Raw genomic sequence first — 27,500 nt, 5'->3', positions numbered from 1 at the left:
TTGAAGAGCAATATACCAGAAGTTTCAGGTTGATGGATGTCGCAAAGGTCTATTGCTGGCGAATCTGAGAAAATCATTACTGTATTGTGTTCACTATCCAATGATAAAAAGACCACTCAGATCCAACTACTTGCACCCTCATGCTCAATTTGTCTGCCAAAATTTTGTTCTTACCAGGAATGAATTGGGCTGACAGGGAGATTGCATTGTTCTCTGTCCATTCTAGGATGTATACCACCAACAGATTAAACTGCCATGAAATAGTATCTCCTTGCTTTAGTTACACCACTACAGTAGTGTTGTCACTTATCAACACTGTGGCCTGAGAGGAACAGTTAAAAGTGCTGAAGGGCAGAGAGGTCGCTCCAAGTTCTAGCATACAGATGTGGCATTTGCGATTGTAGTCAGATCACTGTCCTGACACCACATGTTGGAGTAAGACCGGGCTTCCCAACTTTCCCTTGATGTGTTTGTGAACAGTATCAGTTTCGGAGGGGGAGACAGCAGGTCTACGCCCCTAAGAAGGTTAGTCTCGGATAGCCACCACCTCAGATGTCGTTTCTGTGTTTCCTTTATAGTAGTCATTCCGGAAGGCCCCTCACCTTGAGACCAGGAGGTCTTCAAATGCCACTAAATGGATTGCTTCCTAAGTCAGCCATTTGGAACCAGGCGCTCAAGAGAGAACGGATGTCCTAAGTCTTTGCCACTAATGAGCTTGTCATTGACTTCCTCTAAAAACTGGAGCACTACCTTTCGAAACCTTATCAAGCGATTTTGAGACAGGAAGACTTTCCCTCAGACTGTATTTATTTCCATTCCTAGGTATACCAGAATGGGCTCTAGATTGGACTTCGCCAGGGTTACAACGATACCCAGATCCTGGAAAAATTAGATAAGCCTGTCCCTGTGAAGGATAAGGATCTCCACCTATTCCATCGATATCAACCAGTCACAGTCATATAGATACCATAACAGACTTATCCAGGTGGAACGAGCCTAAACTAATACTAGAGTGAAGGTTCTGGATAAGAATTGTGAGGCTATTGATAACCCAAAACATAGCAGTCTGAACCGGTATACCTTGTTTGCTACTATAAGCTGGAGATACTTCCTAGTTGGAGGCGGGATGAAATGGGATCTTGAAGTATGTATCCTTGAGGTCTGTTCTTTTCATGAAGTATACTGGTCTAATTGCCTGTCTGCCAGTGGCTGCAGTCTGGGATTTGAACCGAGTTAGGTGTACAAGCTCTTTCAACGGGGAAAGGTCTATGACTGGTATCCAGTCAACAGATGCCTTCTCGACAAAAGAGAGTGGACTGCATACACACACACACACACATATATATATATATATATATATATATATATATATATATATATATATATATATATATATATATATATATATATATATATCAGATTGCCTTCAAATCCACACACCCGTATCAGACTCTTCATCAAATCTCTACTAATATTCAACAAACGTTTTCTCCAAGTCTATATATAGAACATAAGGCTTCTTCGTTTATCTAGAAAAAGTTTTCACACATCAGTTCCATAAAATTCTTCACACGCCAACTACATTACTTAAACAGAACACTTCACAACTTCAAAATTTCCTCTTCTACCCCATTTCAACATCCCTATTTGAATTCCATGGAGAGTTGGCTCAACAATCCCAGCCTACATGTTCACCTTAAGCATCTGAATGCATTTATTTTTTCTTGCACTCATCATGCTACTATTGTTGCTTCTTATAGTCTGATTCGTTTTAATATCATCGATTTCACTTACTCCCAGATATTTTACGTAAATTAAACTCTTATATTCCTCCGTTATCATTATTATTACTAAGTTACAAACACTAATTGGAAAAACAAGTTTCTATAAGCCCATGCTAACGTTCTCCATTTCCAACGTTATCTTCCTGATTTCTAACAATTACCTTGACCTCTCTTTTATATGTACTATATATATACATATATACATATATATATATATATATATATATATATATATATATATATATATATATATATATATATATATATATATATATATATATATATATATATATATATATATATATATATATATATATATATATACTGTATATATATGAGTATATGTATACATGATCATGTATATATACTGTATACACATACATACATGCTGTACACGTGTGTTACCGTAGACATTTTCCTAAAAAGCGATGTGTCTACTAAGAAAAATATGACAGATCACTGCCATATTCATATTTCATCTACTGAATCATTTATAAACTCGGCGAATACTTCAACAACCTTAGCTACCTCATACTTGTAAGAGCCATTATAAAGAACAATAAAAAATAACCAAATTGTGTTCTTTAATGTCACCTAATGTGCATTTGACAGCCCATTAATTTTGAATAACAATCCAGGTATTGCTTTAAGTAAAATGTCGTCCTCAAATAATTCTGGAACACTGCTGCATCGAAACGAGTCTAGGTTATTGAAGTGGGAGTAAGCATATACATGCATGGCTTATGACAGTGGTGGAAAATGTGAAGCTTCCAGGGAGGAAATAACTATACTACCTACTAACTAAAGCAAGCGGAAAATGTCCACGTGCGGCAATTTGTTGTTATCCATTCAATTGTGAAATGATCATATCATTTCTCACTGACATGATATTCAAGGGGTGAATTGGAATATCATGACCATTTCTGAGGCAGGCAAGTGGGTATGAGGGCTAGGCGGGGCATGAAGGGGGAAATCTGGATGGTTGAACTGGGTGCAGGGGGGAAATGACAGAAAAAAGGTTGGGAACCACTGGCCTATGACCTTGGTTTAAAGGTCACGCATGAATGGCAAAGGCAAGGAAATGTGACAAAGCCCTAGAGACTGTCTGTATACACATCATATTAATATCAAAGTCCCCTATCCACCCAAGCTAGAACCAGAGAGGACCAGGCAATGGCTGTTGATGACTCACAAGGTAGACCTATAAGCTCCCTAAAACCCCCATATTTTGCTCACAAGGATGGTGAGGTTGCAGTTATTACAAGAAACTATCGAATTTGAGCAGGACTTGAACCCCAATCCCGTATATCGCCAGGCAGGGACGTTTCCAATAGGCCACCAGAAAACAAAAAGTTACAAGGTCGTTTACATTTTGTTAAATAAGTATCAATTTATTGCTTAACTTTCAAATTAAGCTACTATTATAGAAATACAGTTGGTGAAGAAAGTGGTTGCGTAGCACACATACTAACACCGTATATGAACAAATAACAGAAATAGTCAGTAAATATTGCAAATTGTGCTAATTTCCAAATGATAAAGCTAACCACGTCTACGCCTTTTTTTTAAAACTCCCCACATACACCAGCTGAAGGAAGGCATTCCCTGTTTAATTTGAAACCAAAAATGTTCATATCTTGAATTCTATCAAGTTTTCAAAAAACGAGCTACCGTAGCATGTTATGTATTGATGCATGCATGAAACAAGAGCTTTGTTAACAAAAGAAACATTGCAAATGTTAGGTAAAAACTTTATGGATTCTGTGATGAGTGTAGAGACAAAAGAGAATAATTTGCTTGCTCGGTATTGTTGACCACACATTAAACCATAATAACTTTGATTCAAGGAGCTTCTGAAAAAAAATATAAAAGCCTTGTTGGACTTTGATTTGAAAACTAAAAAAAACATCCCTATTAATTACTGTATATTAATGGGGCTCAAAGATTTAAATAGATGATGATTTGCTTTATGAATTTGGGCCAGAAGTTATGGTCTTAGGGGCTGGGAGGCCAATCGGGCACATGTACAACAGGTGGCAGAACCCTGCAATTGTAGTAAGAAGGAACAGTTAACAGGCTGGACACCATTGTGGAAGGAACCTTTAAAAGATCATAATGGACAGTCATTAGTTAATCTAGTATGTTTACCCCCTATCTGATTTACTGAAGGTAATAAATAAAAAATTAAATCTATATTTGAAACTATAAAAATTAAATAATTATTGCAAATAACTAACTAGTTTGTTTGTACTCGTACGGGTGTGGACGTGTGTTTCAGTGCTCTGTATCGAATCTGGCTTTAATCGGAATCATTGTGTATCTCGTTGTTCGTACTATGAAAAATCTCTTTGTGGGTGTTTGCTAGTGTTGATATTAGTGAAATATAGTGCTAAAAATCATTGGTTTCCTTGTATGTGAGGTCTGTAGTGAAAGGCCTGACCCAGCATTTTTGCGTTGGGGTGGGGCTACTTGAAAAGTTCATTGAAAAATGATTATGTCTTTCCTTAGAAAACGAAAAGGAAGACGTAATCCCGTGAATGATCTCGGTCTATTTATGACTGAAATTGACGAGGTACTCACAGGAAGGGAGGAAAGTATAATGGCAGCAGCTTATGAAGAATGTGATGACGGAGGCAATCGTGGCATGTGTGGGCACTGTGAGTCCTATGTCGATGATGGGATGCAATGCGATCAATGCCGAAGATGGTACCATGATGAAGTAGCTTGCTCTAATTTAAAGGATGGTTCAAGTACTCTTTTAAAAAGCAGGAACATCATTTATAAATGTCCAAAATGTGTTGAGTCTGCATGTGTTGATGACATAACGAGACTAAGCATCATCATAGAAGAGATGAAGGTAAATGTACAACAACAGATGTCTGGTTTTATGGATATGATAACTGCTCAATACATGGATATGCGTCAAGAAATTGTCGAGCTGAAAGAGAAACTTATGGAATACGAAAAAGAGAATGTGACCAAGACTACATATGCAAGTAAGTTGAAATCAAGAAACACTTTGGTTATAAAATCTACGGAGGAAAATAAGAAGGCTTCAGATATCAAGAAAACTATCATGAAGAAGATAACCACGAATGTCGAACAGGTCAAAACCTCTAAACAAGGCCACTTGGTAGTTAATTTTGCGGATAAAACTGGGTTAGAAAAGGCTAAAAATGACTTAGAAGAGGTCAAGAATGACATTAAGGTAGATGTAGATAAAAAGGATCTACTTAAACCGAAGATCAAGGTCTGCAATATTGATGAAAATGAAGATGATATAATTGCCAGTATAATGGAGAAGAATGAATGGTTGAATGATATATGTGAAAATGAAGAAGACTTTAAATTGATCAGGAAGTTTAAATCAAGACAAAGCGGTAAATTACACGTCATTATAAAGTGTAGTCCAACTATCAGGAAAGTCTTCCGTAAAAGAGATGATAGAGTATATACCACGTTTGGAGGATGTTGTAAAATCTATGATTCCTACAATGTATTTCAGTGTTATAAATGCCAAGAATTTGGTCATACTGCTGAAAATTGTAGCAAGACTCAGGTATGTGCCAAGTGTAGCCAGGATCATCGAACCACGGATTGTAATGTAAATACGTTAAAGTGTCATAATTGCACAATGAGGAATTACAATGATACGAATCATAGGACATATGATGATAACTGTAAGGTATACAAGGAGGAGCTTACCAGGATAAAAAATAGAACCGATCATGGAGTCTAGCCCATTGGTTAAGTGTGGTCTGATAAATATTCAATCGGTGGGGAATAAAACCTTAGAGATTAGAAATCTTATTAACGAAATGGAATTAGATTTATGCTTATTAACGGAAACTTGGTTGCAGGGAAATATTAGTGATAACTCAAAGATTCAGGAGATGACGCCGTGTACTCATGATTTCTATCACGTACCAAGAAAGGACAAAACTGGAGGAGGAGTGGGTGTCTTTGTGTCGAAAACTTTCTCTAGGGTTTCTATCATGAATGAAATGGTATTTGAAACGTTTGAATATATCTGTTTAAAACTGACAAGAATCAATAAGGTATTGAATATAATATCATTATATAGACCACCAGCGACTAATATGACTAAATTCATTGAAGAATTTAGTATTCTTGTGGGTGTGGTGGACGATATTAAAAATACATTAATTGGTGGAGACTTCAACTGTTGGGTAGATGATGAAAATGATAATAAGGCTAAAGAACTCAAGGAAGTATTTGAGATGTTTAATTTAATAAACAGTGTTTTGGTATCAACGTCAGTAGGTGGTCATACACTCGACTTGGTCATATGTGGAAAAGACTCAGACCTAATAAAAAACCTTGAAGTGGAACCAGACTTTGAGATCTCAAAAACACATAAACTCATCACCTTTAATGTTAATATAAATTGCACCAGAGTATTGAAAAAAGGGATCACATATAGGGAACGGGAAAATTTTGATGCTGAGAATTTTATTGAAGCTAGTGTAGCGCAAATGTCTTGTGTGAACACACAATGTGAACATATGGTAGACATAGAATGTGTTGGGTGCTATACCAAGAAATACAACGACAATTTTGGAAAAATGTACGATACCATGTGTCCCATAAAGAACAAACAAATAGTGGTACGCGAAAATGTTAGATGGTATAATAGTGAACTATTAAAGGCAAAAAGACACAGACGTAAGATGGAAGGTAGATGGAAAAGAGCCAAATCCTTACAAGCCAGAAATCTATATAAGGCCAGAAATGACTATAACATCCTGTTAGAAAAAACAAAAAGAAAATTCTACAACGGCGAATGTAAAAAAACTAATAACATGAAGGACTTTCATAAAAACCTTGATGATTTGATGGGATTAAAGAAAAAATATGTCTTGCCTGACAATGTTTGTGCAGAGAGTTTTGCTATATTCTTTAGTGAAAAAATTGATAAAATCTATAGAGGCTTCCCCCAGAATCACTTGGAGGGACAGTCAGCTATGCCAGTGAAGGAGGGAAAGAAGTTAATAAAATTTAGGGAGATAAATATGTGCGACTTGTTAAAGGTTATGAGAGAGATGAAGAATACATATTGTGGAAACGACCCTTTCCCAAACAGTTCAATAAGTGAAGCTCCAAACAAACAAGTCGTATATAATATTTACCTGAACATAATTAACCTAAGTATATCGCAATCCTGTTTTCCTAGCTGTGAAAAAACTGCGTTGATCAAACCAATTTACAAAGGGAAAGGTGATGTAAACGAGCTAAATTCATATAGGCCCATTTCAAATTTATCCTACATGTCAAAGCTTATTGAAAAAGTCATAAGTGAGCAATTGTGGGCGCATATTGACGAGTTAGGGGTATTCCCGGAAAATCAATCGGCCTACAGAGCTAATCATTCTACAGAAACTACTTTGTGCTCAATAATGAATGATATGATAGGTCTTCTTGATGGGGGAAAGTGTGGAATTTTAATTATGTTAGATCTTAGTGCTGCTTTTGACACTGTTGTGCACGAATACTTACTTGACGACTTAAAGTCTATTGGAGTGACTCAGGAAGCACTGAAATTTTTGCGAAGTTACTTAGTGAACAGGAAGACTATTGTAGAAGTTTCTGGAAACCGATCCAATGAGAGAATACTTATGAAGGGTGTACCACAGGGTAGTGTCCTGGGCCCTATCTTGTTTAACATATATACTATCGAGCTATCACACATCTTGAAAAAACAAAAAGTGGGTTTTAAACTATATGCAGATGATACTCAGTTTTACCTCTCAATTTCAACAACACAAGATACAGGGAAGAAAATTGATGAGATAATGACTGAAATAAAAACATGGATGCAAAGGAAAAAGCTCAAATTAAATGATGATAAAACAGAATGTATGTTTTTCGGCACAAGGGTGGCTTTGAAGAATTACCAGTTAATTCAAAGTATAAAAATTGGTGATGCTGATGTTGGGATTGTGCCTGTTGTGAAAAATTTGGGTGTACTGATAGACTGTAATTTGTCAATGAAGGACCAAATTGTGAACACAGTGAAAGTGTGTAACTATCACCTGAGAAACATAGCATTTATTAGAAAATATTTAACAGAGGGCAGTGCAAAAATTTTAGTGGTGAGTCATGTAATATCAAGGCTTGATTATTGCAATTCTCTGTACTACAAATTGCCCAATACACTACTAAGGAAGCTTCAAAATGTGCAAAACCGGGCGGCTAGACTGATAAAAGGCATTAATTCTCGGGAGAGAATAACTCCTGCACTGATCGATCTACATTGGTTACCTGTTAAGGCTAGAATTGAATTTAAAATTTGCTTGTTGACTCACAAAGCACTTACAGGTGATAAGCCTAAATATCTTCGTGATTGCTTGATCCCCTACCCTGAAGCTACCAGCGCCACTGTAAGAGTTAGACATGCAGATGACCCACATAGACTATTCGAAATTAGTGTGAATCATGCGATAGGAGGAAGAACGTTCAGTTATGCTGCACCGAGACTCTTTAACGACCTTCCACTCGATGTCAAGAATAGCACAAATGTGGCTGCCTTCAAGAAAAACCTGAAGACTTATCTTTTTAGAAAGTGTTATAATAGTGACCTGAAAACTATTAAGCCTGAATACAAATGCTAGCGAAATAACTGATAACGATACAGAGCAAAATATTAACTGGAAAGGAATTATTTTTTCATACACCAAGGCCCGCCTGAACAGACCTTTCGTGTTTGATGGAGGGCGAGAAATAAACCTCTAAAAGTAAAAGTAAGTAAAGTAACTAACTAAAGGCGAAATGGTGAGCAACAAGACAGTATTTCCTTTTTTAATTTATCCAGATTTTAAAGAAATTGAAAGTGAATTATACGACTTATCAAAAGAACTTGATTTATGGGTATTTTTCGAAATTAGAAAGCCCCAGTATTGCACTCGCCAGGAGAGATTAGTTCACCAACGTTCAGCTGAGCTCCACAAGGGACTGGAAGAGTTGGAAGAACCCAGGAATACATGGCTGTGAATTATGAAGCGCGAAGTATCCAATGAAAAGCTAAAGATAAACACAACTGGCGAAATCTAACCGAGGCCCTTTGCGTCAAAGGCGTAGGAAGAGAATGTACAGTGTTGCATGAACACCCCTATGTGCACCCAAGTACCGGAAGGACTCTGAGCACAGACCTTCAAAATTATTGGTGCACTAAAGCACTTTCCCATAACGGTGAAGGTGAAATAAACTTCAATGCAAGATAAAGTATTTAAAATAAATCCTTTCAATATATTCGAATCATAACACTGTCTAGAAATACAGACTATTAGTATGATTACACTTTCTGTGTATAGACTTTTTCGTATAACACCTTCTAGAAATACACTTTTTTATGATAGCACTTTCTAGAAATACACTTTTTTGTTATAACACTTTCTAGAAATACAGACTTTTTTGTATAAATCTCTGGAAATACGGACTTTTTTGTATGATAACACTTTCTAGAAATAAGGACTTTTGTATGATAGCACTTTCTAGAATATTTTTGTATGACAACACTCTAGAAATACACACTTTTGTATGATAACACTTTCTAGAAATACAGACTTTTTTGTATGATAAAACTTTCTAGAAATAAGGATTTTTTTGTATGATAACACTTTTTAGAAATACAGACTTTTGTATAACACTTTCAAGAAATACAGAGTTTTTTGTATGATAACACTTTCTAGAAATACGGACTTTTATTATGATAACACTTCCTAGAAATACGGACTTTTTGTATGATAACACTTTCTAGAAATGGAGATTTTTTATAACATTTTCTAGAAATATGGACTTTTTGTATGATAACACTCAATAGAAATGCGAGCTTTTGTATGATAACACTATCTAGAAATACACTTTTTTGTATGATAACACATTCTAGAAATATATTAACACTTCCTAGAAACAGACTTTTTGTATGATAAGTTTAAAGAAATACAGACTTTTTGTATAACAATTTCTAAAAATACAGACTTTTTGTGTGATAACACTTTCTAGAAATACTCTTTATTGTATGATAACACTTTTTAGAAATAGAGATTTTTTTGTATGATAACACTTTCCAAAATTACAGACTTTTCTGTATGATAACAGTTTCGAGAAATATGGACTTTTTGTATGATAACACTTTTAGAAACACGGACTTTTTTATGATAACACTATCTAGAAATACAGACTTCTTTGTAGGATAACTCTTTCTAGAAATAGAGACTTTTTTGTATGATAACACTTTCTAGAAATAGAGACTTTTTAGTATGATAACACTTACAAGAAATTCACTTTTTGTATGATAACACTTTCTAGAAATACATACTTTTTGTATGATAACACTTTCTAGAAAAACAGACATTTTGTATGATAACACTTTTTAAAAATACAGAATTCTTTATATGATAACACTTTCTAGAAATACAGAATTCTTTGCATGATAACACTTTCTAGAAATACGGATCTTTTTGTAGGATAACACTTTCTAGCTATTCAGACTTTTTCGTAAGATAACAATTTCTAGAAATAAGGACTTTTTTTGTATGATAACACGTCTAGAAATATGGACTTTTTTTGTTTATTAACAGTTTCTAGAAATACAATTTTTTTTATGATAACACTTTCTTAAAATGCAAACTCTTTTGTATGGTAACACTTTCTAGAAATACAGACTTTTTTGTATGATAACACTATCTAAAAATACGGACTTTTTGTATGATAACACTTTCTAGAAATATAATTTTTGTATGATAATCTGGAAATACAGAACTTGTTTGTATGAAAACACTTTCTAGAAATACGGACTTTTGTATGATAACACTTTTTAGAAATATAGACATTTTGTATAATAACATTTTCTAGAAAAACACTTTTTTGTATGATAACACTTTCTAGAAATACGTACTTTTGTATAACACTTTCGAGAAATACAGGCTTTTTTGTATGATAACACTTTTGAGAAATACAGGCTTTTTTGTATGATAACACTTTCTAAAAATACAGACTTTTTGTATGGTAACACTTTCTAGAAATACAGAATTTTTGCATGACAACACTCTCTAGAAAAACAGACTTTTTGTATGATAACACTCTAGAAATACGGACTCTTTTTTTGTATGATAACACTTTCTAGAAATACAATTTTTTGTATGATAACACTTGCTAGAAATACAGACTGTTTTGTATAATAACACTTACTAGTAATATGGACTTTTTATATGATAACACTACTAAAAATAAGGACTTTTTGTATGATAACACTACTAGAAATAAGGACTTTTTGTATGTTAACACTTCTAGAAATAAGGACTTTTGTATGATAACACTTTCTAGAAATACAGACTTTTTGTATGATAACTCTTTCTAGAAATACAGACTTTTATGACAACATTTTCTAGAAATAAGGATGTTTTGTATGATTACACTTTCTAGAAATATAGACTTTTTTGTATGATAATACTTTCTGGAAATAAAGACTTTTTGTATGATAACACTTTTTAGAAATAAAGATTTTTTTGTATGATAACACTTTCCAGAATTACGGACTTTTCTGTATGATAACAGTTTCGAGAAATATGGACTTTTTGTATGATAACACTTTTAGAAACAGACCTTTTTTATGATAACACTATCTAGAAATACAGACTTCTTTGTATGATAACTCTTTCTAGAAATAGACTTTTTTGTATGATAACTTTCTAGAAATACAGACTTTTTTGTATGATAACACTTTCTAGAAATACAGACTTTTTGTATGATAACACTTTTCAGAAGACTTTCTGTATGATAACACTTTTCAGAAATACAGACTTTTTGTATGTTAACACTTTCAAGAAATACACTTTTTTGTATGATAACACTTTCTAGAAATACACTTTGTATGATAGCACTTCAATGGAAATACACTCTTTTGTATGATAACACTTTCTAGAAATACTGACTTTTTGTATGATAACACTTTCTAGAAATACGGACTTTTGTATGATAACACTTCCTAAAAATACACTTTTTTGTATAACACTTTCTAGAATTACAGGCTTTTATGTATGATAACACTTTCTAGAAATACACTTTTTGTATGATAACAATTTCTAAAAATACAGACTTTTTATATGATAACACTTTCTAGAAATACATTTTGTATGATAACACTTTCTAGAAATACAGGCTTTTTTGGATGATAACACTTTCTAGAAATACAGACTTGTTTATGATAAAACTTTCTAGAAATACGGACTTTTTGTATGATAACACTCTTAGAAATACAGACTTTTTGTATGATAACACTTAGAAATACGGACTTTTTGTATGATAACACTCTTAGAAATACAGACTTTTGTATGATAACACTTTCTAGAAATACAGACTTTTGTATGATAACACTTTCTAGAAATACAGACTTTTGTATGATAACACTTTCTAGAAATACAGACTTTTTCATATGCTAACACATTTACAGGCCTTTTCGAAAAAAAAAGAAGGATACCGCCTTTTCTACAGAAATTTCGAATATTTTTCAACATACTTGAAACATATAATAATAGTCCTATAGTTCCTTGATAATCTCAAAGAAATTCGTTTTCCTTTCCAATCGATATAGGAATAGAAACTGATATTAACTAAACGAAAACTGCTGCATCATCAATCATTGAAAAATAAATAATATAATAAGGATTCACTACTGCTCTATTCAACAAAAAACAAGAATGGCTTGGGAACATTTGCTGTGTGACTGGATAGATGACTGTCAGCAAAACTACAGAAGCTACATGTTCGTTTTGTTCTATATTAAAAGTTCAAAAATTAACCCTCATGGCATATTATAAAACGTTAATAAGTAGTGCTGTGCTTTTAATGAAACATTTAGCCGTGACGATCTTACCTTAGATATTCCACAAAATTTTCACAAACCCGTACCACATCCTGGTCGCAAATGGACACTGCCTCCCTTCCCAACCGACAGGAACAAAATAAGCTAGTTAAGATTATGTTATGGTGTCTAACACGCGTCCACAGACATTTGAGGTCTCCCAGTGTAGCTATCTTCTCCGAACTAGAAGAGTATCAGTCTAATTTGGTAATCCTATGTAATGAAGCAAACAATTAATTCTGAACTTTATGGTATAATTGTTTTGAAAAAAAAATCGTTAAGAAAATTGTGATGAAAATCCTTTTACTTTCACTAACCGTAATCGCTTTGATCTTAACCTGTATAGTTTTCAAAATCCTCTTGTTAAACACTATGCCTTAATAATCGAATGATGTAAACATTGTGTGTGTGAGAGAGAGAGAGAGAGAGAGAGAGAGAGAGAGAGAGAGAGAGAGAGAGAGAGAGAGAGTTCTCTGGTAGTAGTAACTAACACTGCCTTCTTATAGGAGTTATCGTGATTGGATAAATTAAAACTTAAAGAGTGCTTCAGGAAACTCAATGGAGATACGGTTTTTAGAAAAGCCATATTTATTAGAATATGTGAAAGTCTGAAATTACGAAATCCAATATTACTGAAGTTTAACGGATAATTTCGCTAGGAGCACAAATCCGCATACATTACTTATGTATATACAGTATACACATACATACACATTTCATTTATATATATATATATATATATATATATATATATATATATATATATATATATATATATATATATATATATATATATATAATACAAATTTATACATATATATTATAAATAATTTATACACATATTACAAATACAAATTTATACACACACAAACATATATATATATATATATATATATATATATATATATATATGTATATATATATATATATATATATATATATATATATATATATATATATATATATATATATATATATATATATATATATATATATATATATATATATATATATATATATATATATATATATATATATATATATATATATATATATATATATATATATATATATATATATATATATATATATATATATATATATATATATATATATATATATATATATATATATATACCAAGGCACTTCACCCAATTTTGGGGGGTAGCCGACATCAACAAATGAAACAAAACAAAAAGGGGACCTCTACTCTCTACATTACAAATTTATATACATATATATGATACATACACATTTACATCTGCACATATATTATAAGAATATATATGTATATATATATATATATATCTATATATATATATATATATATATATATATATATATATATATATATATATATATATATATATATATATATATATATATATATATAGATATATATATATATATATATATGGGTGTGTGTGTGTGTTTCTGCTGCTTATATTGTATATAGTAATCTGAAAAAACAATCTTTATAATATATGAGAATGAGAGCCGTAAGAACGTAATTCGGTACTTTCCTGCCCCATATAACCCCAATACTATTTCATAGGTTAGGTTGGGTTAGGTGGGGCAACAACAGGAAAGTACCCGTAATTCCATTTCTACTTACTGTTAAAGCAAGAAAACCCAATAGCCAATTTATCATGAATTTATGGAAAAAGCTTAGCGATTTTAATAATTAAGGGATCTTCTTTTACCAATTTGTGTATACCAAAGCCTTGGTTAATTTTGTTTAGTCTTAATAATAGCCTTCAAGAACTAAGCTTAACCGTAAGGGTAGCCTAAGTCATGGATTGAACTACGCTTAAAGGTCCTTTAAGTTTTTAAAGTTTATATAGGACACATTCATTTTTATGTTGTTAGTTGTTCCTTTTCCTCACTGTGCTATTTTCCCTGTAGAGGCCACTAGGCTTATAGCATCCTGCTTTTCCAACTAGGGTTGTAGCTTAGCAATTAGTAGTAGTTACAATAATAATAATAATAATAATAATAATAACTATGTATAGCTTGGATGGTGGCTTCATGGAATTTGACTTGGCCCCTCATGTAACCCAAAGGGTGGCCTTCAGCAGCTAAAACTTGTATAACAAATGTTCTGGCCTTAAATGCCTCAGACTATGGGAGGCATAGATGGTAACCTTAGGACTAGGCCTATGCGTAGTCTAGATGGTGGCCTTTAACATCCAATGCTTTGCGTTACACAAATATTATACATCCAGGAATAGACCTATGCCTTTGTAAATCTTACATGGTAATCTTATGTAGTTTGACCTAAGCCTGGATGTATCAACAATGGTTCAATGAATTAAATTCATCCCTCTGAATCTATTTCAATCTTTAGAGCTAATGAAACAAGGACATTAAAATGATATCATGCATCTTCGGTATAGATTTCGAGCAAAAAGTGATAGGCCTACAATAGCGCCGTTCCAGTCCCTATTCTTCTTTAATTGTCATAATTACTTATAAAATCAGTTAGCAATAAGGCATACATGATACTCTACATACATACACCAATGTTAAATACCTGAACTTACTGGAACGATTAATCAAAACAGGATGTCAACAGTTCATGGTGTGTCTGCCATCGAAGACTAACCGACTGATAACACACTTATTAAGTAAAATTTTCCCTTCAGAATATGAAATAATTCGCACAATAAGTGAGAAGACACTTATAATCTAAATGCACGATGATAAAAACTACACAATTCGAAGTTAAGGTGGAAGTTCATGTCGAACGCTGGTACTACACGTCAAGAGCCAATGGACTCCTCCTTCGGTTTGAGTGAAACCCAGACTTTTACAGAAAAGTGAAACCCAGACTTTTACAGAAAAGTAAAACCCAGACTTTTACAGAAAAGTGAAACCCAGACTTTTACAGAAAAGTGAAACCCAGACTTTTACAGAAAAATAAAAGCGAACTTCAATGCGCACCGCATTCTACACTTTATTGTAGTTTCTGTAAATGAATAAAAACCTTGGCAAATATATTCACAAACACCGTAATTCACCTTAGTATTAAGCTGGGTTTACACAGGCGAACAGCTCTTCGAGCCTGGTTCGACAACCCTGTGTTTGAATTGATGTTCGAGCGTGTAAACGGGCTATTTGGTTGTCGAGCCTGGTTCGACAACCCTGTGTTTGAATTGATGTTCGAGCATGTAAATGGGGTATTTGGTCGTCGAGCCTGGTTCGACAACACTGTGTTTGAATTGATGTTCGAGCGTGTAAATGGGGTATTTGGTCGTCGAGCCTAGTTCGACAACCCTGTGTTTGAATTGATGTTCGAGCGTGTAAACGGGCTATTTGGTTGTCGAGCCTGGTTCGACAACCCTGTGTTTGAATTGATGTTCGAGCGTGTAAATGGGGTATTTGGTCGTCGAGCCTGGTTCGACAACCCTGTGTTTGAATTGATGTTCGAGCGTGTAAATGGGGTATTTGGTCCTCGAGCCTAGTTCGACAACCCTGTGTTTGAATTGATGTTCGAGCGTGTAAACGGGCTATTTGGTTGTCGAGCCTGGTTCGACAACCCTGTGTTTGAATTGATGTTCGAGCGTGTAAATGGGGTATTTGGTCGTCGAGCCTGGTTCGACAACCCTGTGTTTGAATTGATGTTCGAGCGTGTAAATGGGGTATTTGGTCGTCGAGCCTAGTTCGACAACCCTGTGTTTGAATTGATGTTCGAGCGTGTAAACGGGCTATTTGGTTGTCGAGCCTGGTTCGACAACCCTGTGTTTGAATTGATGTTCGAGCGTGTAAATGGGGTATTTGGTCGTCGAGCCTGGTTCGACAACCCTGTGTTTGAATTGATGTTCGAGCGTGTAAATGGGGTATTTGGTCGTCGAGCCTAGTTCGACAACCCTGTGTTTGAATTGATGTTCGAGCGTGTAAACGGGCTATTTGGTTGTCGAGCCTGGTTCGACAACCCTGTGTTTGAATTGATGTTCGAGCGTGTAAATGGGGTATTTGGTCGTCGAGCCTGGTTCGACAACCCTGTGTTTGAATTGATGTTCGAGCGTGTAAATGGGCTATTTGGTCGTCGAGCCTAGTTCGACAACCCTGTGTTTGAATTGATGTTCGAGCGTGTAAACGGGCTATTTGGTTGTCGAGCCTGGTTCGACAACCCTGTGTTTGAATTGATGTTCGAGCGTGTAAACGGGGTATTTGGTCGTCGAGCCTGGTTCGACAACACTGTGTTTGAATTGATGTTCGAGCGTGTAAATGGGGTATTTGGTCGTCGAGCCTAGTTCGACAACCCTGTGTTTGAATTGATGTTCGAGCGTGTAAACGGGCTATTTGGTTGTCGAGCCTAGTTCGACAACCCTGTGTTTGAATTGATGTTCGAGCGTGTAAACGGGCTATTTGGTTGTCGAGCCTGGTTCGACAACCCTGTGTTTGAATTGATGTTCGAGCGTGTAAATGGGGTATTTGGTCGTCGAGCCTAGTTCAACAACCCTGTGTTTGAATTGATGTTCGAGCGTGTAAACGGGCTATTTGGTTGTCGAGCCTGGTTCGACAACCCTGTGTTTGAATTGATGTTCGAGCGTGTAAATGGGGTATTTGGTCGTCGAGCCTGGTTCGACAACCCTGTGTTTGAATTGATGTTCGAGCGTGTAAATGGGGTATTTGGTCGCCGAGCCTAGTTCGACAACCCTGTGTTTGAATTGATGTTCGAGCGTGTAAACGGGCTATTTGGTTGTCGAGCCTGGTTCGACAACCCTGTGTTTGAATTGATGTTCGAGCGTGTAAATGGGGTATTTGGTTGTCGAGCGCGCTCGTCGAACGGCTCGATGGAGGTCAGGCTCATCTTGACTATTGTGGGCGGAGCTACATTGTTTGACGAACGGTGTGAACGGGTGTCGAACATCGAACCTAAGTTGTTATTCAAACCTGCTAGAGGAAACATCATCAAAGAAATGAATAATGGCTGCCATTAATGAAAGCAAGAATCAGAAGGAAATTGTACTTGATTTCATACATGCATATCGGGCTCATCTAGCTTTATGGAAAGTTAAATCAAAAGACTATTCCAATAATTTTTGACGTTGTTACTGTTTGTATAATGATTTATTGTTAATTTATTCTCATCATTTATTTATTTCCTTATTTTCTTTCCTCACTGGGCTATTTTTCCCTATTGGAGCCCTTGGGCTTACATCATCTTGCTTTTCCAACTAGGGTTGTAGCAAGGCTAATAATAATAATAATAATAATAATAATAATAATAATAATAATAATAATATCAAGCAAGGATGGCATTTATTTCAAACACCTTTTCAAAGGAGATTCGAGTGTCTCGACAAGTAATTTTCGAATACTTAGAAGCGATAAGTTTACTTTTATAAGTGTTGGTGTGAATCTGATGGCAGACAATATGAAGAGAAAGAAGCTTGTGTTGCGAAAACTTACGATGGTGAGTAATAATAATTAAGCTAAGGTATTTTACATTTTATGCATTCCATCATTTTGGTAATAAAGCATTCATTTCAGTTATCGAATAACTTTATATATATATATATATATATATATATATATATATATATATATATATATATATATATATATATATATATATATATATATATATATATATATATATATATATATATATATATATATATATATAGAGAGAGAGAGAGAGAGAGAGAGAGAGAGAGAGAGAGAGAGAGAGATATCTATATATATATATATATATATATATATATATATATATATATATATATATATATATATATATATATATATATATATATATATATATATATATATACATGTATATATATATATATATATATATATATATATATATATATATATATAAATATATATATATATATATATATATATATATATATATATAATATATATATATATATATATATATATATATATATATATATATATATATATAGAGAGAGAGAGAGAGAGAGAGAGAGAGAGAGAGAGAGAGAGAGAGAGAGAGAGAGAGAGAGAGAGATATATAGATATATATAAATATATCTATATATATATATATATATATATATATATATATATATATATATATATATATATATATATATATATACATGTATATATATATATATATATATATATATATATATATATATATATATATATATATATATATATCTCTCTCTCTCTCTCTATATATATATATATATATATATATATATATATATATATATATATATATATATATATATATATATATATATATATATATATATATACATAGAGAGAGAGAGAGAGAGAGGAGAGAGAGAGAGGAGAGAGAGAGAGAGAGAGAGAGAGAGAGAGAGAGAGAGATATCTATATATATATATATATATATATATATATATATATATATATATATATATATATATATATATATATATATATATACATGTATATATATATATATATATATATATATATATATATATATATATATATATATAGAGAGAGAGAGAGAGAGAGAGAGAGAGAGAGAGAGAGAGAGAGAGAGAGAGAGAGAGAGAGAGAGAGAGAGAGAGAGAGAGAGATATATAGATATATATAAATATATCTATATATATATATATATATATATATATATATATATATATATATACATGTATATATATATATATATATATATATATATATATATATATATATATATATATATATATATATATATCTCTCTCTCTCTCTCTCTCTCTCTCTCTCTCTCTATATATATATATATATATATACATATATATATATATATATATATATATATATATATATATATATATATATATATATATATATATATATTTATATATATATATATATATATATATATATGAAATCGATAGTTTTAAGTACTGTAGCTTTAACGAAATGTGCTGTAGTAAGTATATACAACCCCGTTAGTAGCTCAATATGTGTTGTTCGAACTTTCTCGTTAGTCTAAGTAACTTGATATTAGTCAAATAACAGATGTAGTAGAGTTAGAGGAATCATTATCCATTTTATATGTTAGACTTAGACCTATCTTAAAAAGACCACCATCTGATGTCTAGGTCTAGGTCATAATGATCACCATCCAGGCTGCACATAGGCCTAGACCAGAAAGACCATCGAAGGCCTAGGTCATAAAGGCTTGCCATTCGAGCTACAAATATGCTTAGTTCTAAGCCTAAAATCTAGGCCACCTTCAAACTTACGGTCTAGGTTTCAACGGCTGCCTCGTATTTATATTAGTCTCGTCGAAAAATCATTTAGTATAATTCGTTCAGTGTGTTTTTACTTATCACATTGCTCTTACTGTTCGATCATGCAGCATTTGAAATATCCAAATTTTCCAGATGCTCGAGGTCTTTTCTGATTAAAATTTTGGTAATTGCTTCAAGTTCCCAATACATTTCTTATCGCCTCAGCCCTTCCTTAGTTTATCACACGAATTCATGTTTTATTCATTTTGGTCAATGTTAAAGTTGTGAGTTGGGATACCTTAACGTGGTGAAAGGGTTTGAGTGTCGGAACGATCAGCTAAGTTCTTGATTTCCGTAGCTACAACACTCGATGGCCTAACGTATTTCAAATATTCTTTATTATGTAAGAATAGGCTATAGGCTACACAGGCACACGCATGCACCCACACACATGTGTATGTATAGCAGGCTGACGTGAAGTCTGGCTTCAGAATTCATTATGATATATCTCTTGTAATGTTGTTTTCCATCTTAGGATATTTTATATTTTTTATTGATTACTGCCCCTAAATAGTTTAATTATTTCCTTATTTCCTTTCCTCTCTGGGCTGTTTTTCTTATTGATGCCCTTGGGCCTAAAGCATCCAGTTGTCTTACTAGGATTATATATATAGATATATATATATATATATATATATATATATATATATATATATATATATATGTATATATATATATATATATATATATATATATATATATATATATATATATATATATATATATATGTGTGTGTGTGTGTGTGTCTATATATATATAATATACGTGTGTAAAATATGCTATACAAAAACACGCACGCACGTATGTATGCACGCACTATATATATATATATATATATATATATATATATATATATATATATATATATATATATATATATATATATATATATATATATATATATATACCAAAGGCACTTCCCCCAATTTTGGGGGGTAGCCGACACCAACAATGAAACAAAACAAAAAGGGGACCTCTACTCTCTACGTTCCTCCAGCCGAACCAGGGACTCAGCCGAGTTCAGCTGGTACTGCTAGGGTGCCACAGCCCAACCTCCCACATTTCCACCACAGATGAAGCTTCATAATGCTGACTCCCCTACTGCTGCTACCTCCGCGGTCATCTAAGCCTCTAGGAGACCTCAAATGTTTGTGGACGCGTGTTAGACACCATAACATAATCTTAACTAGCTTATTTTGTTCCTGTCGGTTGGGAAGGGAGGCAGTGTCCATTTGCGACCGGGATGTGGTACGGGTTTGTGAAAATTTGGTGGAATATCTAAGGTAAGATCGTCACGGCTAAATGTTTCATTAAAAGCACAGCACTACTTATTAACGTTTTATAATATGCCATGAGGGTTAATTTTTGAACTTTTAATATAGAACAAAACGAACATGTAGCTTCTGTAGTTTTGCTGACAGTCATCTATCCAGTCACACAGCAAATGTTCCCAAGCCATTCTTGTTTTTTGTTGAATAGAGCAGTAGTGAATCCTTATTATATTATTTATTTTTCAATGATTGATGATGCAGCAGTTTTCGTTTAGTTAATATCAGTTTCTATTCCTATATCGATTGGAAAGGAAAACGAATTTCTTTGAGATTATCAAGGAACTATAGGACTATTATTATATGTTTCAAGTATGTTGAAAAATATTCGAAAATTCTGTAGAAAGGGCGGTATCCTTCTTTTTTTCGAAAAGGCCTGTAAATGTGTTAGCATATGAAAAAGTCTGTATTTCTAGAAAGTGTTATCATACAAAAGTCTGTATTTCTAGAAAGTGTTATCATACAAAAGTCTGTATTTCTGGAAAGTGTTATCATACAAAAGTCTGTATTTCTAAGAGTGTGTTATCATACAAAAGTCCGTATTTCTAAGTGTTATCATACAAAAAGTCTGTATTTCTAGAAAGTGTTATCATACAAAAAAGTCTGTATTTCTAAAAGTGTTATACAAAAGTCCGTATTTCTAGGAAGTTTATCATACACAAGTCTGTATTTCTAGAAAGTGTTATCATCCAAAAAAACCTGTATTTCTAGAAAGTGTTATCATCCAAAAAAACCTGTATTTCTAGAAAGTGTTATCATAAAAATAGTCTGTGTTTCTATAAAGTGTTATCATACACAAGTCTGTATTTCTAGAAAGTGTTATCATACAAAAATATCTGTATTTCTAGAAAGTGTTATCATACAAAAAAGCCTGTATTTCTCGAAAGTGTTATCATACACAAGTCTGTATTTCTAGAAAGTGTTATCATACAAAAAAGTCCGTAGTTCTAAGTGTTATCATACAAAAAATCTGTATTTTTGGAAAGTGTTAAAATACAAACGTCCGTATGTCTAGAAAGTATTATCATACAAAAAGTCCGTATTTCTAGAAAGTGTTATCATACAAAAGTCCGTATTTCTAGAAAGTGTTATCATACAAAAGTCTGTATTTCTAGAAAGTGTTATCATACAAAAAAGCCTGTATTTCTAGAAAGTGTTATCATAAAAAAAGTCTGTTTCTAAAAGTGTTATCATACAAAAAGTCCATATTTCTCGAAACTGTTATCATACAGAAAAGTACGTAATTCTGGAAAGTGTTATCATACAAAAAAATCTTTATTTCTAGAAAGTGTTATCATACAAAAAGTCTTTATTTCCAGAAAGTGTTATCATACAAAAAAGTCTATATTTCTAGAAAGTGTAATCATACAAAACATCCTTATTTCCAGAAAATGTTGTCATAAAAGTCCTGTATTTCTAGAAAGAGTTATCATACAAAAATTCTGTATTTCTAGAAAGTGTTATCATACAAAAGTCCTTAATTCTAGAAGTGTTAACATACAAAAAGTCCTTATTTTTAGTAGTGTTATCATACAAAAAGTCCATATTTCTAGTAAGTGTTATTATACAAAAAAGTCTATTTCTAGAAAGTGTTATCATACAAAAAAGTGTTTTTCTAGAAAGTGTTATCATACAAAAAAAGAGTCCGTATTTCTAGAGTGTTATCATACAAAAAGTCTGTTTTTCTAGAGAGTGTTGTCATACAAAAAGTCTGTTTTTCTAGAGAGTGTTGTCATGCAAAAATTCTGTATTCCTAGAAAGTGTTACCATACAAAAAGTCTGTATTTTTAGAAAGTGTTATCATATAAAAGTGTATTTCTAGAAAGTGTTTTCTTACAAAAACGTCCGTATTTCTAGAAATGTTATCATACAAAAGTCTATATTTCTAGTAAGTGTTATCATACAAAAAGTCTGTATTTCTAGGAAGTGTTATCATACAAAAATATCTGTATTTCTAGAAAGTGTTATCATACAAAAAAGCCTGTATTTCTCGAAAGTGTTATCATACAAAAAAGTCTGTATTTCTAGAACGTGTTATCATACAAAAATATCTGTATTTCTAGAAAGTGTTATCATACAAAAAAGCCTGTATTTCTCGAAAGTGTTATCATACAAAAAAGCCTGTATTTCTCGAAAGTGTTATACAAAAGTACGTATTTCTAAAAAGTGTTATCATACAAAAAAGTGTTTTTCTAGAAAATGTTATTATACAAAATGTCTATATTTCTAAAAAGTGTTATCATACAAAAGTCCGTATTTCTAGAAAGTGTTTTCATACAAACAAGTTCTCTATTTCCAGATTATCATACAAAAATTATATTTCTAGAAAGTGTTATCATACAAAAGTCCGTATATCTAGAAAGTGTTATCATACAAAAAGTCCGTATTTCTAGACGTGTTATCATACAAAAAAGTCCTTATTTCTAGAAATTGTTATCTACAAAAAAGTCCGAATAGCTAGAAAGTGTTATCCTACAAAAAGATCCGTATTGCTAGAAAGTGTTATCATAAAAAAATCTGTATTTCTAGAAAGTGTTATCATGCAAAGAATTCTGTATTTCTAGAAAGTGTTATCATATAAAGAATTCTGTTTTTCTAGAAAGTGTTATCATACAAAATGTCTGTTTTTCTAGAAAGTGTTATCATACAAAAAGTGTGTATTTCTAGAAATTTTTATCATACAAAGAGTGTATTTCTTGTAAGTGTTATCATACAAAAAAGTCTCTATTTCTAGAAAGTGTTATCATACAAAAAAGTCTCTATTTCTTGAAAGAGTTATCCTACAAAGAAGTCTGTATTTCTAGATAGTGTTATCATAAAAAAGTCCGTGTTTCTAAAAGTGTTATCATACAAAAAGTCCATATTTATCGAAACTTATCATACAGAAAAGTCCGTAATTTTGGAAAGTGTTATCATACAAAAAAATCTTTATTTCTAGAAAGTGTTATCATACAAAAAGTCCTTATTTCTAGAAAGTGTTATCATACAAAACTGTGTATTTCTAGAGTGTTGTCATACAAAAATATTCTAGAAAGTGCTATCATACAAAAAAGTCTTATTTCTAGAAAGTGTTATCATACACAAAAGTCCGCATTTCTAGAGATTTATACAAAAAAAGTCTGTATTTCTAGAAAGTGTTATAATAAAAAAGTGTATTTCTAGAAAGTGCTATCATAAAAAAGTGTATTTCTAGAAGGTGTTATACGAAAAAGTCTATACACAGAAAGTGTAATCATACTAATAGTCTGTATTTCTAGACAGTGTTATGATTCGAATATATTGAAAGGATTTGTTTTAAATACTTTATCTTGCATTGAAATTCATTTCACCTTCACCGTTATGGGAAAGTGCTTTAGTGCACCAATAATTTTGAAGGTCTGTGCTCAGAGTCCTTCCGGTACTTGGGTGCACATAGGGGTGTTCATGCAACACTGTACATTCTCTTCCTACACCTTTGACGCAAAGGGCCTCGGTTAGATTTCACCAGTCGTGTTTATCTTCAGCTTTTGATTCCATACTTTGCGCATCATAATCCACAGCCATGTATTCCTGGGTTCTTCCAACTCTTCTAGTCCCTTGTGGAGCTCAGCTGAAAATTTTGGTGAACTAATCTATCCTGGCGAGTGCAATAGTGGGGCTTTCTATTTTCGAAAAATACCCATAAATCAAGTTCTTTTGATAAGTCATATAATTCACTTTACGGGGTATGAAAATATTCCTTTAAAATCTGGAGAAATTAAAAAAGGAAATACTGTCTTGTTGCTCTCCATTTCGCCTTTAGTTAGTTAGTTATTGACAATAATTATTTAATTTTTATAGTTTCAAATATAGATTTAATTTTTTATTTATTACCTTCAGTAAATCAGATAGGGGGTAAACATACTAGCTTAACTAATGACTGTCCATTATGATCTTTTAAAGGTTCCTTCCACAATGGTGTCCAGCCTGTTAACTGTTCCTTCGTACTACAATTGCAGGGTTCTGCCACCTGTTGTACATGTGCCCGATTGGCCTCCCAGCCCCTAAGACCATAACTTCTGGCCCAAATTCATAAAGCAAATCATCACCCATTTAAATCTTTGAGAGAGAGAGAGAGAGAGAGAGAGAGAGAGAGAGAGAGAGAGAGAGAGAGAGAGAGAGAGAGAGAGAGAGAGAGAGAGAGACCATTAAGAAAATCATGGAAATCTTTGCCTCTCACTGAAAGAAATATCCACACAATTGTTCCTTATTTCCTTTCCTCACTGGGCTATTTTCTCTGTTGGAGCCCTGGGGCTTACAGCATCCTTCTTTTCCAACTAAGGTTGTAGCTTAGCAAGTAATAATGATAATAATGGTGAAAAACAACTATAATAATAATAATGATAATAATAATAATAATAATAATAATAATAATAATAATAATAATATTTTCTTTAAAAATATACATTTATAAAAATGCAGGGCAAAGAATATTGATATTATAGTCAAGATTATAAGGATGTTTTTTTTTTTTTTTTTTTTTTAGGTTTCAAATCAAAGTCCAACAAGGCTTTAATATTTTTTTTTCAGAAGCTCCTTGAATCAAAGTTATTATGGTTTAATGTGTGGTCAACAATACCGAGCAAGCAAATTATTCTCCTTTGTCTCTACACTCATCACAGAATCCATAAAGTTTTTACCTAACATTTGCAATGTTTCTTTTGTTAACAAAGCTCTTGTTTCATGCATGCATCAATACATAACATGCTAACGGTACCTCATTTTTTGAAAACTTGATAGAATTCAAGATATGAAAATTTATTGTTTCAAATTAAACAGGGAATGCCTTCCTTCAGCTGGTGTATGTGGGGAGTTTAAAAAAAAAGGCGTAGACGTGGTTAGCTTTATCATTTGGAAATTAGCACAATTTGCAATATTTACTGACTATTTCTGTTATTTGTTCATATACGGTGTTAGTGTGTGTGCTACACAACCAATTTCGTCACCAACTGTATTTCTATAATAGTAGCTTAATTTGAAAGTTTAGCAATAAATTGATACTTATTTAACAAAATGTAAACGACCTTGTAACTTTTTGTATTGGAAACGTCCCTGCCTGGCGATATACGGGATTGGGGTTCAAGTCCTATTCAAATTCGATAGTTTCTTGTAGTAACTGCAACCTCACCATCCTTGTGAGCAAAATATGGGGGTTTTAGGGAGCTTATAGGTCTACCTTGTGAGTCATCAACAGCCATTGCCTGGTCCTCTCTGGTTCTAGCTTGGGTGGATAGGGGACTTTGATATTAATATGATGTGTATACAGACAGTCTCTAGGGCTTTGTCACATTTCCTTGCTTTGCCATTCATGCGTGACCTTTAAACCAAGGTCATAGGCCAGTGGTTCCCACCCTTTTTTGTCATTTCCCCCCTGCACCCAGTTCAACCATCCAGATTTCCCCCTTCATGCCCCGCCTAGCCCTCATACCCACTTGCCTGCCTCAGAAATGGTCATAATATTCAATTCTCCCCTTGAATATCATGTCAGTGAGAAATGATATGATCATTTCACAATTGAATGGATAACAACAAATTGCCGCACGTGGACATTTTCCGCTTGCTTTAGTTAGTAGGTAGTATAGTTATTTCCTCCCTGGAAGCTTCACATTTCCCACCACTGTCATAAGCCATGCATGTATATGCTTACTCCCACTTCAATAACCTAGACTCGTTTCGATGCAGCAGTGTTCCATCTTCTTCTTCTTGGGGTATTAAAGCCAACACTTGTTGTTGGCACGGGCCTTTCCCTTGGTTGGCCCGTAGGGTGAGGGTTCCAGAGGCTTTGCTCAAATTATTTGAGGACGACATTTACTTCAAGCAATACCTGCATTGTTATCTAAAATTAATGGGCTGTCAAATGCACATTAGGTGACGTTAAAGAACACAATTTGGTTATTTTTTATTGTTCTTTATGATGGCTCTTACAAGTATGAGGTAGCTAAGGTTGTTGAAGTATTCCCTGAGTTTATAAATGATTCAGTAGATGAAATATGAATATGGCAGTGTTCTATCATGTTTTGCTTAGTAGACACTTCGCTTTTTAGGAAAATGTCGACGGTAACACACGTGTACAGTATGTATGTATGTGTATACAGTATATATACATAATCATGTATACATATACTCATATATGTCTTACTTATAACTGCAATCGAACAGTTTAGCATGTTTTTTTCCAAAAAGGCCCATAAAAGAAACACAGGAAATATAAATAAATCACTATATTTCGGTCAATAAATATCGACCCTCTTCA

At 33.0% G+C, this 27,500-nt stretch overlaps 1 long non-coding RNA gene across 1 annotated transcript in view; it reads right to left on the bottom strand.

Annotated features, from left to right (window-relative positions):
* The window catches only part of LOC137640477 (uncharacterized), a 44,187-nt gene extending 31,372 nt beyond the window's left edge, over positions 1-12,815 (bottom strand). The window contains exon 1 of the long non-coding RNA XR_011044360.1: positions 12,679-12,815. This is a non-coding gene — a long non-coding RNA (uncharacterized lncRNA). The remainder of the gene's footprint in view (positions 1-12,678) is intronic.
* Positions 12,816-27,500: the final 14,685 nt, after the last annotated feature.

The sequence above is a fragment of the Palaemon carinicauda genome, chromosome 5, assembly GCF_036898095.1.
Source record: "Palaemon carinicauda isolate YSFRI2023 chromosome 5, ASM3689809v2, whole genome shotgun sequence".
NCBI classification, from domain to species: domain Eukaryota; kingdom Metazoa; phylum Arthropoda; class Malacostraca; order Decapoda; family Palaemonidae; genus Palaemon; species Palaemon carinicauda.
The sequence above is the reverse complement of the archived record's forward strand: the minus strand, read 5'-3'. Positions and strand labels throughout refer to the sequence as shown.